This window comes from Symphalangus syndactylus, chromosome 21 (genome assembly GCF_028878055.3).
Source record: "Symphalangus syndactylus isolate Jambi chromosome 21, NHGRI_mSymSyn1-v2.1_pri, whole genome shotgun sequence".
NCBI classification, from domain to species: Eukaryota; Metazoa; Chordata; class Mammalia; order Primates; family Hylobatidae; genus Symphalangus; species Symphalangus syndactylus.
The window spans coordinates 44,214,997-44,226,773 of record NC_072443.2 but is presented as its reverse complement, the minus strand read 5'-3'; the positions used below and the strand labels follow the sequence as shown (position 1 = coordinate 44,226,773).

The following is an 11,777-nucleotide window of genomic DNA, read 5'->3' as shown; positions in this document are numbered from 1 at the left end:
ACCACCTTATCTTGCCCAAGGCTCCAAGCGTATGTTCCTGATGCTTCTTTAAATCCCCAAAGTGCCAAGGCATGCCTGATATATTTGACATTCTGTAAATATTAATGAATGATGACTTTTTTGTGGTGAAATGCACCCCACTTTCACTGTTCCTTTTGGATTTGCACTTACTTGGGTACTTGTGGATGATTCTGAAGAGCTGGTTGTTCACATCTGTCTCCGTTATGTGGCAGACATATTTCTCATTTAACTTGACAGGGTATTTCAGGATGGAGAACACCCTGTAGAAGCCATTCATCTGCTCCTCCAGGATTTCCACGATGCTGTGGTTGCTCAAGACCCTCTCTGTCCGGTCCAGCCATGTCACAATGAGCGTGAGGTACCAGTCCTTTGAGATGCATGTGGCCACATCCTCATGATCAGTCCTGTCAAACTGCACCTGGGGCATTTCAGAGTCTGATTGGAAAAAATAACAAAACAATTAGTTCCTTTTTTATTTCAGCCCCAAGAGGCTCAGGCTAGCAGAAAACATGCTCTCGCTTTTTACATTAACCCCTTATGTAGGCAATGTATCTTGAGGTTCACTGTAGTTAAAATTTTGATCCAAGCATAGTAAGAGAAGAACAGGATACATGTATGATCCTGCCTTTCAGTTCTCATCTATCACTGCTGCCTTTATTTTTTTGGAATCTTCCCCTCTTTGAGTGGATTCATTCCAGATTCACCACTCAACTCCAGATACCCTGCTGGGAACCACAGAAGATAACGAATTATTCTCACCACCACCACCTTCTCATGTCTTCCAACTCTTATCCTGGAGGAATTCTGCCATGCCTTCCCCAATCCCTGAAAGTCTCTGATGGAGAAAAAGCTCTTCATGCAATCCTGTGAAGGGTAAGGATCCCTGGATCACTTTGGAGATCCACTGATCCAGTCCAACCTACATTTTAATAGTGAGAAAAGTGAAGCCTAGAAAAGCTAAATGAGTTACTCAAAGTCATCCAAAATTAGAATATGGGCCTCCTGACTCCCAATGCAGGGCTCTTCTCACTAAACCACATGTCATATCTCAGCGTTTTCATGTAAGACTGTTATCTCATATTTTGATTTTTCAGTGTTACAACTTGTTTGGAGAGTTTTTGATAGACCAGTGCTTGTTGTTGTGGTGGTTGTTGTTGTTGTTGTTGATAATGTTTTATTTGTCTGTGTGAATGAATGATGTATACAGGTATAGATACAGCATCTTTTGCTCAGGGCAATATTTTAACTAAGATGAATTGACATGATGTGAATAAGAAGAACTGATAATAATTTGAGTAAAAGGGGAAAAGTGAGAGAACTAGATAAGTTGTCACTGTTATAACTTATGAATAGAGACAGAGCTTGAAATCAAGTTCACTCAATAAATTCCCTTACCTTCTACTGTTAGCTTAATTGTACTTTCACCTCTTCCATCTGGTGTGATGGCTGAGCACTTGTAGATAGCTTCATCCATGAAATCCACATTTCTTAGTAAAAGTGATAGAGTCCCCTCAGAAATTTCAGCCTGGTCCACAGATACTCTTCCCTCATACAAGGAATTTGATCTTCTAGTTGCTCTGTGTTATTGTGAAACTGATAAGCCAACTTCGAGAAAACTTCAAAAAAATCATAGTACTTGAAAAGGAGGTAATATTCTTTATTATCCTCTACCTCATATGCCTCTTTGATGTCTTCTCTTTCCCAAGAAAACTCAAGATTTTCGGTGCCCTTCACAAAGGAGAAATGACAGGAGAGGGTAACATCAGTGAATGGATGGGCCCGCAGCTCCTCTGTAGACACCAAGAATGTCAAAGAAGAAATGAAGTTAATAAAGACCAATCAGCACTGCATCAGGTAAGATTTAATAAGCGATAAAAGTAATCACTCTATCTATTTCATGCATAAGGGATTTAGTACAGAGAACTAGACACTTAGAAAATCATTGGAAGGCTGAAGAAATGAGCCCAAAGAAGGGCATGGAAGGTGAGATGTGTAATACGTGTGTCTGTCCTCCCCCACATTATGCTAGGCTCAACAACACTGCAGTACTGGTCTTCTAGAAGAACAGTTGCCTCTGCCTTATCAAGAAGCTGGTGATGCAGGAAGTCATCACCACGGGTGTTGCTTCCATAGCCAATCTGCACCTTCTAGATTGCACTGGCCAAAGAAAGGATGCCTCATGCACTATAACCTTTCTCCCCACTTCAATCAGTTGCCATTTAATTCTTGAGAAAACATATCTGATTGGCAGACTCTAAGTCATTCCCAGAACCCTAACTGCAAAGGAATCTTGGAAATATGTTTTACTCTCCAGTTTCAGCAATCCAGGAATGCACATCAGAAAGGAAGAAAAAGATGTTCAGTAAGTAAGTCTATTCTACCTGCCACAAATATCTACCAATCTGGGCAGAGCTATCAATAGCAGGACCTGAGGGCTATAGGGAATATAGCCATGCACTATGTATATTCATAGAATAATGACATGGAATAGAATGCTGATGTGTTATATTTGCAAGAAAGCTTACAGATCCTCCGATTCAATGTTTTTGAACTATTTTTCCCAAAGCCCACCTCATAGGTTGCCACTGATGACCAGGTGAAGACCAAATCAGTGAGATCTCCACTCCCCTAATACTTCAATCAGAACAATCCCTCCCTAGTTTACTTTAAAAATTAGGCTTCCAAATCGAATTCTTCTGTAAAATGTCTCTGCTACTAAAAGACAAAACTGATTCCCAGGAAGCAAAATTGCTTAAGATCACAAAGTAAGATACTAGTACCACTGCAAAAAGAAACAAGACCTCTCAGAGTTTAAAAAGAACCATTAGGGTCATGGTTACCAAACTTTTGAACATAAAAGACTAATTAAATTCTCAGCTTGAGTAAGAGAGAATAATGAGACTTAAACATTATGAAAATATGGACTCCAATAGGAAGGCAATTTTTTTCCTCCCAGAGACAATATGCAGGTAACAAACAAGCAGTGGAAAGGCAGAAGAGTTGGTCAGTGTGAGCCTAAATAAGACTACTGTTTGATATTTCATCTCACCTCATTATATCAAATAAGGTGAGATGAAATAGAAGACAAAATAGGTTATGCACCAAGAGCAAATTCAAATGGTAAGTTAGTAGACAAGGAAGCTTCCAAGCCATCAGCCCAGCAAAGAACAGCCTAAGAGACGTGTAATAGAGAACATTCCAGATGAATGACAGATACAATCTGCTCATTCCAATAGTGATAACCACGTGGCTGTTGATGGGGGTGCCCAGATATTTGGTCAAACATTATTCTGAATGTGTCTATGAGGGTGTCTGGATAAGATTAAAATTTGAGTGGACAGACTGAGTAAAACAGATTGTCTTCCCTAATGTAGGTGCCCTCATCTAATCAGTTGAAATTCTAAATAGAACAAAAAAGCCAACCTTCCTTCAAGTAAGAGGGAACTCTTGCTTTTACTGCTTGAGCAGTCTTTTCCTGCCTTCAGACTCAGACTAGAACTATTCCATAGACTGTTCTGCACCTCCAGCTCGCTGACTGCAGACCTTGGGACTTCTCAACCTCCACAAGCACACCTGCATGACCCAATTCCTTCAAAAAAAAATCAGGCTCTCTCTCTCTCTCTCCACCCCCCTGCCAACCCCCTCTCTCTCTTTTCCAGTTTGTTCTGTTTCTCTGGAGAACTCTGACTATATCCGGTAACATTTATCAAGTATTTACAATGTTCTAAACATATTCTAGGAGCTTTTCTGGCATTAATTCATTTAATCTGATACTAACACTGAGGCAGGTAATTATCCCCAATTTACTACTGAGAAAACCAAGGCACAGTGGGTGAAGTAAGTTACTCAAGGATACACAGCTAGTGAGCAGTAGAGCTGTCATTCAATGCTAGGCAGTCTGACTCCAAAGCTCTCCAACTGAAATGTGCTCTTTCGTCTCCTAATAGTAGGCACTGGTTCGAAGTTTGATGAATGAATCAGTGACTAATTAAATGAATTAATGACTACAAGACAGGCTGGAAAGGAAGCAAAGAGAAATAACTTGCATAACCTTTAGAAGGATTGATTTGCAAGTAAAAACATGAAGTGCTTTCTTGCTCAAATTATTTTTCTGAAGTGGTTATCACCAAAAAGCAGTGTTTTATAATTTTTGTGGGACTTTTTTTTTTGTAAAATCCTGGTCTGACGAATTGTAAATCCAAGTTCTAGTTCTAAGTACCCCCTTACTAATCATTTGGCATCAGGAAAGGCACTTAATCTGTCTGAGTTATAGCTTCCTTGTGTATAATTAGAATGATAACACCTGCCCGAGGTTTTAATGAAATACCATGGGATCTTACAGACTGTTTTTATATGACATGGCTCAGTCATTTTCTAGAGGGACAGGAGTAGAGTAGATGAGTGGACACTTTAGTAAGCTGTTCCCCCACCCCAATGTCTCTCACAAGAATATGTAGTTTACCCATGAGTGGTCCTTGATTCTAGCTTCTCTGGTTATACTCAGGAGTTCTTGCTACAGTTGTACCCTTTCTGGCCCAAGCGAAGGGGTCTCAAACTCAGGGTTGGGCTCTAGCCAATGCATCATGAAACACAACTTCCTGCTGATGTAACTGGTATAAAAGACAATTTCTAACTGATATGTCTGCAGATGGCCCTGCTTGAATCTGAGTAGCTCCTTTGTCTATTTCAATCTGTGTTATTTCTAAACCATGTGTGTTTAGCTTCCCAAGCCTTAAGAGGCCGAGGCAAAAGCTCAGAAAAAGGTTAATATTGTAGGAAAACACTTAGAAAAATGTAGAAAGATACTGTCTAAAGCATCTGCCATGGTCCTAGCACATAGTATTAAGTACTTAATATTGCTACAAAATGTGAGATTAGAATCAACAGATCATTCTCTTTCTTGCCTACATACATACCTATTCCTTTATTTGGTTGAGTTTTTCCTAACTATGAGTGGACTACCACCTTACTTTGCTTACTGCTCTCCTCTACCTGCACACACACACACACACACCCACAGCCAGCCCCCCTGCCCTCCTCCCCACCACACACACACACACACACACACACACACACACACACAGAATAATAAAACATCAAGAGAAAAGAGCCAGCAAATGTAACCTGGGTTGACCAGGCCTTGTACTAACTCCTAAGTTGAACTCTGGAGCCTGAGGATGCCTTCAAGTTGCTGCCACCTTTAAGGGACTGACAGAACTGCTGCAGGTCTCTGGAAGATGGCATAAGCCTGAAGACTATAAATGTGTTTGATCACTTTATGGAGTAGTTATACAGCCAGATTTGGGATACACAGTATTTTTTAAAAAAACTTTCGCTTATGGACTTTTGGTTAGCTGAACCATATTAACATTTCCAACATCTGTATATTGTTTGTCACCAAGAGATTTGAAGATTTGAGTACAAAAAGACTTACATAAACCCTTTGTTGACTGCCCATCCAGATTTTCAGGACAGACCTGATTTCAAATATTTTGGATGCTACACTATAAATTGGCACTTGTCAGAGTCACTTGAAAGTGGGCGTCTAGTATTGTTTTCTTTGGTTTGGTTGGGAGGTTCACACTATAGATACGACTGAGATTAGTCATTCAGATATAGCTTCAAATGGACAAACCAAATTGGGGGGTGGGGTGGAAGTTTTTCTCATTTAAAAAAAGAAAGCAGAATAAACAATAATGATTTATAATATGTGTCTGTTATTTTCTCCCATCTGCTCTTAACCATTTCCTATGAAGTAAATATAGATTTTTAAAATAAATATAATTTTTTGCTGTAAAAAATAAATTTGTTATTTTCATTTAACAAATGAAAAGAATGAGGTTCAGAGAGATTATGTCATTTATCTCCAAACAAATGTTTTCCTCACTATCCCCAAAGCTATTTCATAAATGCCCACAAAGTTTTTTGAAAAATGACTCACCTGCACTGTGAAGAAGTATGTTAGCAGTCACCAAAAAGAAGGACATTTTGTAAGGAACAAAATGAAAGGCAGAAAATTTGCTTCAGCCAAGAAAGTATGGGGCAGCATAACCATGGAACTACCTGCCACTGGGACCCAGGATGGCCCTCACAGACACCCCCTTTAGATTCCATGCCCACCAGTGCACCTTTAGTAGGCAGGCTTCCAGCACCTCAGTACCCTATGTGGGAATGTCTACTGAGTCAAGTTCACACAGGCTAATCCTGTGCAGGTTTGTTTGTTTTGCTGTATGAACCAGGAGCTCTCTTTCTATAATATGAAAATCTGCCTAAGTCACAGTTGAAGTCATTTGGATCTGAAGTCAGCCCTGAAGATATATGAGGGACAAAAGACAGTTTCCTATGCTTCCCAAGCCATGTTCACTGGCCTTTCTGGATGTTGCTGGTGCAAGTCCAAAGTGGAGGACATTTAACTAGTAGATATACAAGTGTATCTTAGAAGTCATGGTGCAATGCTTCCCAAATGGAGAAAAATAACCAAGAGACAGTACTAAATGAGTCTGCCCAACCAGGGCCGTAGTTTAATAGGAATGGCATTAACAAGCTTAGGATAGCTTTGGAAGGGGTAGAAGAAAGGAATTAGGAACTCTCAGCTCTTTCAAGAAACTCTGACACAAATGCACATCTACATACAGGTAAAGCCACTGATTCTCACAGAATCCAGCCTCCCTCTCTGGCCTCATCTCTCACTATTCCCCCGCACTTTACGTCCCACCTACCATCCCAAAGTTGTGGTGCTGTCCAAATCCTCCATGCCTGGCACATCCCTTATCACCACTGCCTTCATCCACTCCCCAGCTACTCACTTATTCATAACTCTGCCCAAGGCTGGGCTCCGTGGCTCATGCCTATAATCCCAGCATTTTGGAAGGCTGAAGCAGGCAGATCACTTGAGGCCAGGAATCTGAGATCAGCCTGGCCAACACAGCAAACCCTGTCTCTAATAAAAATACAAAAAATTAGCTGGGCCGTGGTGGTGCACGCCTGTAATCCCAGTTACTCGGGTGGCTAAAGCATGAAAATTGCTTGAACCCGGTAGGCAGAGGTTGCAGTAAGCCGAGATCGTGCCACTGCACTCCAGCATGGGTGACACAGCGAGACCCTGTCTCAAAAAAACAAAACAAAACAAAACAAAACAAAAAAACAACTCTGCCCAAGTAGCACTTCTCAAGCCCTCCCAGACCCATATGCAGTTCATCATTCCTTCTTCTTTATTTTTAACATACTTTTATTGCTGCATGAATCACACTGCATGACAATTATTTCTTTACTTCTTCTTTGGCCCCTATTTCCAAGAAAACAAAGGTAACATAATCGTACTCTCTCAGCATATGTTTGTTTCTCCTCTTCTTCCTGTTATCTGTTTAGGATTTAAAAAAAATCTGCTACAGTCCTTCAAGTCTATGATACATCATAATAATAGCAACTTTACATCAAATGTTTACAAATGCCAAATTTCATCTATAAAATGAGACTATAAAGTAGGTACTACTACTATCTTCATTTTATAAGTGAGAAACAAAGGCAGAGGGAAAATAAATAATTCATCCAGGTTACACAGAGACAAGACTCTCACTCTGTAGGTTAGCTGAAGCCTGTACATTCCACCTAAACTCTGACCTGACAAACCTCTGCTATGTCACCCGCACACCATGGGAAGCCACATCACCCAGGGCATCCACCAAAACAGGACGCTCATGGGCTGATGAAGCAGATGACTTTCAGAATATTATAGGAACTCTCTTTCTAAAGCCTATTAGACACTGAAAAATATGTGCTCTGTGGGTTGAACAGTAACAGATACAGAAATCTTCAGAAGAAAACAAGGACAAAGGAGTAGCCATTCCAGCCAATGACCAAATAAAGCATTTCTGCGTTCAGTGGGACAAGTGGTAAGATTCTGTCAAGTCTATATACTCTATATGAATCTGATCAGTGATTGACATAATCTTCTGATTTAGAAAATATCTCTTCATGGTACATGTAGTAAAATATTTTAAAGACGTATCTAAAATAATATAAAATTTAAAAGATAATGTGGCAGATAGCAGCTACTAGAGCTACAGGTCTTTTTTTTTTTTTTTGAAACAGAGTCTTGCTCTGTTGCCCAGGCTGGAGTGCAGTGGCACAGTTGCGGCTCACTGCAACCTCCATCTCCAGGGTTCAAGCGATTCTCCTGCCTTGGCCTCCCCAGTAGCTGGGATTACAGGTGTATGCCACCACGCCCAGCTAATTTTTGTAATTTTTAGTAGAGATGTGGTTTCCCCATGTTGCCCAAGCTGGTCTTGAACTCCTGGCTCAAGTGATCTGCCCGCCTCAGCCTCCCAAAGTGCTGGGATTATAGGCACAAACCACCACGCCCAGCCTATCATTAATAGAGACAGAGACTATAGTCAAACGTCATGGGGAAAAAGATTGTAGAAATATAACGTCTTTTCGATTCAGTAAAACTTTATTACTATTTCTAAGATATATAAGTTTTTCGGCCGGGTGCAGTGACTCACGCCTGTAATCCCAACACTTCAGGAGGTCAAGGTGGGTGGATCACCTGAGATCAGAGGTTTGAGACCAGCCTGGCCAACACGGTGAAACCCCGTCTCTACTAAAAATACAAAAAATTAGCTGGGTGTGGTGCTGCATGCCTGTAATCCCAGCTACTCAGGAGGCTGAGGCAGGAGAATCACTTGAACCCAGGAGGCAGAGGTTGCAGTGAGCCAAGATTGTGCCATTGTACTCCCTCCTGGGCAACAAGGGCAAAACTCTGTCTCAAAAACAAAAACAAACAAACAAAAAAAAACAGGCCATGCATGGTGGCTCACGCCTGTAATCCCAGCACTTTGGGAGCTTGAGGCGGGTGGATCACGAGGTCAAGAGATTGAGACCATCCTGGCCAACATGGTGAAACCCCATCTCTACTAAAAATACAAAAATTAGCTGGGAGTGGTGGCACGCACCTGTAGTCCCAGCTACTTGGGAAGCTGAGGCAGAAGAATCGCTTGAACCAGGGAGGCAGAGGTTGCAGTAAGCCGAGATCGTGCCACTGCACTCCAGCCTGGTGACAGAGTGAGACTCTGTCTAAAAAAAAAAAAAAAAAAAAACTTTTTCATCATTCTGAAAGACATAAATCCTAAAGCCTTTCTAATTCCCCCACCCCAGTCAGTTATAATCTTTGCTCCTCAGCACTTGCACTACATTTTCTATTGTTACATGACACTCTCGTTTAAAAAAGCTTATTTTTAATTATCCTAATAGTAGCACAGTTTCACTGTAAATAATTTTTTGAAAAAATAGAAAAGAATAAAGAACATTAAAATCCCTCTTAATTCATCACCCAGACCGCCACTACTACCATTTTAGAGTATTCCAGTTTTTTACATGTGTACTTTTTCAGAAAACTCAATTTGTATATACAGTTTAGTCACTAGTTTAATTTTCCTCATGACACTATTTTGTGAGTATTTCTCCTTCATTAAATATTCTTATAGCCTGGTCTACTTTGTCTTGCAGTTATTTATATGCCTATCTAATCAGCCCTGCTAGACTGTAAGTTCCCTAAGCGCATGGCTAGGTCCTCTTTATCTTTCATATGTTCATCATGGTGTTCTACAAGTTGTAGGCACCCAATAAGTATTTGTTGAATTAACTGAATTGAATTGAATTTGGTGTAAGATTCTTACGAAGTTTCACTTTATAACAGGAACAAGAGGCCGGGCGTGGTGACTTACACCTGTAATCCCAGCACTTTGGGAGGCCGAGGCAGATGGATCACCTGAGATCAGGAGTTTGAGACCAGCCTGGCCAACAAGGTGAAACCCCATCTCTACTAAAAATACAAAAAATTAGCCAGGCACACATGGTGGCGGGCTCCTGTAATCCCAGCTACTCGGGAGGCTGAGGCAGGAGAATTGCTTGAACCCGGAAGGTGGAGGTTGCAGTGAGCCCAGATTGCACCACTGCACTCCAACCTGGGCAATAAGAGTTAAACTCCATCTCAACAAAACAAAACAAAACAAAAACAAGGAACAAGAAAAAAGAAAAACAACAAAGACAGAAAAAAAAATCATATACTACTAAAGACAAGTATAAACTATCCCAAAACAGAAAATTCTAGCAGTGCACACAGATTTTGCATTGTACCCTTTTCACCTCTGGTTTGTAGAAAAACAATGAGAACTCTAATGAACCAGCTCTAGGTGGCAACAAAGTGTAAAGGGAATGTAGATACCTCAACACTTCAGTCACATTGTCAGTCATTTGACTCTCCAGTTTACAAACACAGTCAACAATTTCTCCCCAATAAATAGTCTCTCTATCAAAAGAGCTTACCTGTATTACAGCTGGTTCCTCTGATCCACCAGGTGAGAAGCAAGTGAGGTGGAATCAGCATGTCTTTGAAGGGACACTTGTTGCTGTCCCCAGGGAAAGTGCTTGGTGATACTGTTATTACCAAATTGTTGCTACAAAAGCTCAGCAAAGAGCTCCATGAGACTTAATATTTCAATGGCTGTATTTGTTAGCTAAAAAAAAGTGTTTGCAAGGTATTATGGGAGAAGAATGGAACAAAAGGAACTCCATAATTTTTCAATGTTGGGGAATTATTCTGCACCTATTTTTTCAAAGTAACATATTTGAAGAATAAATAACAGGGGAATAATGCTCACTATACAACTTTTGGTAAAAAAATTAAGATATAAAACTTAATATACATATACATGTATGTATGATTTCAACTTTGTGGGAAGAAATATGTACATATAGGAAAAGAAAGAAATATGCCAAAATGTAAACCATAGTTGTTTCTGGATGGTGAGAGTGTGTGTGATTTCAGTTGTTTTCCTTTCATATCTCTGAAATTTCTAAAGTGACCTTTTACATTTACATTACAATAAATACTTTGTAACTGGAAAAATTAAGAAATGAAGAGAATGACTTTATACACATAATGTGGTACAGTGAGCGACAGTACAGGAAGGAGAGAGTGAGATTTGTTCTTTACTCTCTACCTCTTAGGGATAAGCATGGTTTGTATCTCCTATTTGAAGCCTTCTCCATTACCCTTGAGGCTCAAGTTCAGTAGTGGCCAATTCTTTATTACGGAACCCTTCTCTCTCCAACCCCACAGCACATGGGTTACATCTGGGTCTAAGCTGGGTTGACCTAGTCCTGACACTCAGCACAGTCCAGGTAAATGATAGAGAAGGGTTTGAAGGAACACTTCCCCTGGTAAAGAGACTTATTACAACAGGGTAAATAAGAAGAAGACAAGAATAGGACGCCTATTGCTGGGAGTGGGTGCCAGAGGCAGCTTCTCCCTAAGTTCCTCACCCCATCAGACTATGAATGAAGCAGTTAGTTCCTGGTTTTGCGTCTCTAGAACTTCTCAGTTTCTCTAATCACTTTTAGTGGGTGAGTGAAGGAAACAACTATGCAGTTTCAAAATAAAGCTATATCCATTAACACAACCTGTTGAAGAATTTTTGTTTTGGTTTTGTTTTTGTTTAGCCCCAACAGCATCTACTATAATTTTTTTAACATAGTAGGCTCTCAAGAAAACAACTGGAATATAATGGAATGAAATAATTATGACCAGTTTGTGTCACTTCTCGAATTCATGCTATGGGGGCTAAGGCTTGACTTACATTTGACTTTCACCTGAAGCAGAGGAGGAATATCTTGATGCTAGCACAGTATTGAGAAACCATGAGGAATACTTTGTACTCATATACAAGACTATTTCTACAGGTGCCACAATCCAC

General features: G+C 40.3%; 1 long non-coding RNA gene across 1 annotated transcript; it reads left to right on the top strand.

Annotated features, from left to right (window-relative positions):
- Positions 1-294: 294 nt before the first annotated feature.
- Positions 295-10,609, top strand: LOC134735412 (uncharacterized). Its single transcript, XR_010118467.1, has 4 exons — positions 295-379; positions 739-894; positions 1,728-1,875; positions 9,719-10,609. It is a non-coding gene; the product is annotated as an uncharacterized lncRNA (long non-coding RNA).
- The last annotated feature ends 1,168 nt before the right edge of the window (positions 10,610-11,777 follow it).